Source organism: Polyodon spathula, chromosome 59 (genome assembly GCF_017654505.1).
Source record: "Polyodon spathula isolate WHYD16114869_AA chromosome 59, ASM1765450v1, whole genome shotgun sequence".
NCBI lineage: Eukaryota > Metazoa > Chordata > Actinopteri > Acipenseriformes > Polyodontidae > Polyodon > Polyodon spathula.
The window spans coordinates 488388-493741 of NC_054592.1; positions in this window are offsets into that span (position 1 = coordinate 488388).

Sequence of the window (5354 nt, forward strand, 5' to 3'; positions counted from 1 at the left end):
TGTGTTGTATCTGTATTTCTTAATGCTGTTCAAGCCCAGTGGTTATCTCTATAGATACCACTGCATTCATGTAGAAACTGCAAGCCAGAATCATACTAAATACAGTCCCTGGTCACACAGACGCAAATCATTTCTCCAGCTCTTCTGCCAAGAATGTGTTTGTATACGAGAAGATCTCTGGAATGATGTACTTTCATACTGTAATAGTGAATCCATATTTCTGTGAGTATAAATGGTTGGACTTGTTTAAACAAAGACTCGGTGTCTTGCATGGGCACATGCAAGACAAACTGAGTCACCTCATTATAGAAAGACAGATAGTTAGAGACGCACTGTGGACTGACAGGGACACACTGTCAGGCTCTCCTTAATGAGGTAAGCAGATGTCAAGGCCCAGCTGAAAATAATTGATTTATTTTATGATACAGTATTATGACATCATAATAAAATAAGCATGGACCGGGAGACACACTCTTAATCCATAATGCCGTCCAAGCCAAAGAAGGTACAGAGCAAATCTGTGTTTCACGACCCAGAACCCTAACCCTGATGCACAGAAATCTTACAGGTTAGCACATAAACCACAACAGATCTTCTTGATGTCGTTTAAAATCTAATAATGGCCCACCGTTTAGTAATAAAAAAAACAAATATCATCATGAACACATGAGCAAGCCCTGTCGTCATGGAATCAGTATCCTGTTACCAGGTACAGTCCTGCCTGCAGTGCGTCTTTCCATTGGGCCTAGCAAGCATCTGTCTTTGACTGCGGCCAGCTGAGACCCTTTGAGGTGACCTGGCTGTCCTGAAGTGCTGAAGGAAGAAGCGGCTCTCGGGTTTGGAAGGTCAGTTAAATGCAGTGTCAGCATGAGATGAATGTCTGTGAGGTGGAAGCGATCCGGTGACATGTGGTTCTCACCTTCAGCCATCTCGCTGAAGTTTTAATCTGAAACAAATCTGCCGCAAAGTTTACAGAGCTACTCAGTTGACTATTCACTCGCTGGCAATTAAAAAAGATGTTTTCCAACAGATAACAGAACTGCCGTACGAAGAAAGGAGCTGAGAATATACTCCTTATCAGCCCCGGACTACTGAGTGGGGACTCTGAGGAAGGCTCCAGCTTATCGTTTTAAACCGCTGGCTATGATGAAGCCTGAAATCACTTTTTAAATTCTCTCTCATCTAAAGTCATTCTGTACCTGTGTGGCTGGTGAGAAAAGTCCTTAATCTCTCCTAAGAGCAGCGACGGTGCAGGCACAATTGTACTTGTAATACAATAGATAAGAAAATATTTCCATAAACCTTCTTTTCTTTGAACAGGTTCAAAGAAAAGGTTTCAATATTCATTTTAATACTGCATTTCTTTCCTTGGCAAATAGAAGATTTTACTCTGGCAGCCACAGCAGAGATTTCCGCTTGTCAGGTAGTTATTATCGTTGAAATGCAAATCATGTTCTGTCGATTAAAATAAAAACCTGGACTGAATCACGGACACCAGGATCGGGGGTTGCGTACCACTGGATCAGAAGATACACTGATGACCAATTTCTATTCTTGTAGTTTGGTCAGCGGGTCAGTTAAGCACAGAATAACCACAGGGAATGTTAGCATGATGGAAACTGATCAGACACTGAGCACAGGGTTTCAGTGTGGATGGCAGTCAACTAGTTCAAAAACTACAGTCCCTGTCTCAGTCAGGTTTCCTACACTGATTTTTGGGGTCTATTTTAATCTAAACAGCACTGTATCTTTATAATGGACCCTGCCACAGGGTGAAAGCCCTCCCGTGGTGAAATGTGGGTGTTGGGGTTGGGTTGGCAGGGAGGGAGGGGGTTCAATTCCTCCCTGTCAAAACACGTGGGAATGTGGCTGGAACAGGTGTATAAAAAGGGTGATCACGGGTATTAATGTGAGAATTAATGGTGGTGTTGGAAGTGAAGGTGCTTGTTGGTGTCCTGCCCTGCCCTGTCCTGTCCTGTCCTGTTCATGTGTGTCAGTTCTTTTTGTTTCACTGTTTGTTTTGGCCACTGTGCCTGTTTATTTTGTTCCAGTGTTTTGTTATGTGTAATAAACGTTCGCATTCGCGCTTCACTGCAGAGTCTCTCTGCTTGCCGGTCAACATCCTGGCCGTGACGCCACCCCCGTTACACACCCCACGCCTTTTCAATGCAATAATGAAAGTCACATAGAAACGCAGGTCAGGTTAACAGAGTTAAAGCACGATGGTATTTAGATCCACTGGTGTTCAGATCATTAAAATACAGCCCTTAATGGTTTTGTCTTGCATATTTCTGTAATACAGGTTAAACGACAAACAAAAAAGACCCTTTACTCTGAAATCTGATTCTTAAGATGTTAGCAATGTTTTTTAATTTTTTTAAATTTGAAGTCCACATTAAACACATGAGCTACTACTGCCACCTGAGGCCTCGTTGTAGTAATAATGGAAGCTGTGAGCGATGCAGCTCAGATCAGACAGCAGAGGTGGAAAACTGGGGGTTTCATGAATGCCATCGGGTTTCTCGTTTGGATCAGTCGCCAGTAGAACCAATATGAAAAGTCAATGAATCACTGTGGAAGCTCACAGAAGGCAATCATGAGGTACCAGACAGGCAGCATTATATTTAAGGACTACTTCCCTGACAGCAAACCTCATTCTAATTAGAAGTTCAGACTTCGGCTTGCTTGCGTTTGGGCCAGAAACCCTGTGTAAAAAGCCAAAGCAGGGTTGTCATGGCAACACAGGAAACTCCTAGGCCTGGAACCAGTACTCTTATCAGGTGTCGGCAGGAAAAGCAAAACTCCCCAGCACAATAGCCCTCAGCCCCCAGAGAGATAGAGCCTTGGGTCTTTACTTTATTCGGACGGCACTATTCGTCTCAAGTTTTTACGCCTCAGGCTTGTGCTTCTGTAGAAAGTTGTTCTACAGAAACTTTTTTATGCTCTGTTAAAATGACTTTCATTCTCTTTGGACATTCATCAGGAAGGAAACCAGGGCACATTTATAATTAGCTTCACCGCACCAGTGTTAAAATTAAACAAGACACAGCTTTTGCTTTCACTGCAGTGTCTCTTATCTGTACAGGAAAAACAAAAAAAATATCTGCAGGCTATGCAGGTGAAAATCCAGCTAGAACCTAGAAATACATGACATAGGCAGCTGCAATGATGAAGGGAGAGTGTGCCAGCTTACAGGGCGCTACAAATGCTAGAAATTGGGGGTATTGATTGTTAGATTCAGGGGAGGGTAGAGACCAAACCCACTGCAAAACGGAAAACAAGGTCTGTTCACAATAATTCAGTGTCATACAATGAAGAGATACATGAGGGTAACCTTGCTGTCATATTATCAATCAGGGGAGAATAAAGCCTGCTAGACGTAACAAGCACATGGCTTTTCATCACGGCTCCAGTGTCCTGCTCTCTCCATACCCCCTTCACCCAGTCCCTTTATCTCTGAAAAACACACCCAGTTGTCTCCTGACATCAACACTCCCTTCCGAGGGCTGGATACTTCAAACTTGGGCTCACTTCTCTCTTTTCCCTCCGCTGCAGGGGACGGCCTGGCAATCACTGGCTGAACTACACAGGTTGCCTCCTGCGATCTGCCCTCCAGTATCCATGGCAACATGTGTTAAGTGGGGAATTAGAACACCCTTCTCAGTTGCAGGGGGGGGGGGGTAAAGGATTCCTACACAGCTATGTTAGCATGTAAAGCACGGCCCAGGCATTGTAATTACTGTCATCTAGAATAGGAACAGGGAATATACTTTACTGAGGTTAAAGGGAGATAGGAGGGGGTAGGCAGTTTTAAAGGAGTGGGTTCCTCTGCAGTAATCGACATATCTAATTTTCCTCTCATTAATATTCCTTTACAAACGTCAATAATGACAAATCTTTAAGTATATCAAAAAATAAACGGTGCAAGCTTTTTACCGGAGTAAAATCCTAGTAAACGTGCCTAAAAATAATCTGTTAATCGCCCCGTCTCCTAAATCCCCATTGAAAACAATAATCTCACGACTGTAGGTCTGTTACTCTGCTTTTGCACTGCACTTTAAAGAGCTCTGAGTTTAAGACAGTTTAACATGAGCCAGGAGTGTAGGGCTGCTTTCATAATCACTTTGCCCCAAAGCTGTTTAAAACTGGATAGGAGACACAGTCTTGGGGTCAGTGTTGAAACTCTGTCCGTCTTTGATCGAATGCGTGAATGTAGCAAAACCCCCCTGCAACTTACAGATAGGGGTGTGTTCAAATGTCATTTCCAATACCGTACAATAATGCAACAATAGGGCCATCATTTACATCCATTTATTAGCCTGTATCTTCTTAAACTGGATTGTATTGAATGTACTGAAGTTCTTGAATGCCCTGAAGTGTCAATAAGGTACGCTCATGCCTTGTGAATACAGCCAGGACTGTCTTTGCAATTACTCAGTGTGCAGAAGCATTAGTCTGTGAAAGCTTGGTCTGGCGTGTCAGCCTTTAACCAGCCTCTGCAACCTCTGTGCCCCTTCCCTCGTTTCTCTGGATGATCAATTCAGATGTTTTCACAATGGCCATGTCTGCTTAACAGGGCAGGTTCATATCCGCATGACTCCACGTGCAGAGCCATGAGGCTCACAAGTATGAGTGTGGCTGTGTGTGTGCATGTGTGTGTGTGTGTGTGTGAGCGCGTGCGTGCGTGCGTGTGTGTGTTTGTGTGTGCGTGTGTGTGTGTGAGCGCGAGCGTGCGTGTGTGTCTGTGAGTGAGTCATTTAGAATGACATGACATTCAGCATCCAGTGACTAGCTGAAAAGCTGTCCTTCCTTGCCAGACATCTCTCCATTTAAAAAGCACTTTGGATAATGGTAGCGGTTAGACCTGTGATCTTTGGATAAAGGCGGTTCAATTAGAATTAAATCTGCCTTTCTCGAACTCCTCAATATGATATAAAGATGAAAGTAGATGAAAAGCAAGCATACTCTGCAGTCATCTATATGTGCCCTGATAACCTGTATTTCAATCCGAATATTTCAATTATATATCTTAGAAAAGCAGTAAGCATGTTTCCTGTGATGAACTAGCAGATTCTTAGAAAGTAAAGCATGCTTTTTGTGTCTAACAAAGCTTTTGGGTCCATGTGTTATGTTATAATAAAATTGTAAATATCTACAGCAGGAGCACTGCACTGTATACTGTATTAGGTATCTTTCTTCCTATTTCAATATATGGATCCATTAGTTGACAGTTACATCTGCATTGAGTGGTTACTCAGTGGTGCTGATTATCCCCATCGCTGGGAGAGAATCACATTTCAAACCATAGCTATAAAAAAACAGCAAAGAATTTCCAATTAAAACCAGGCTTTCTG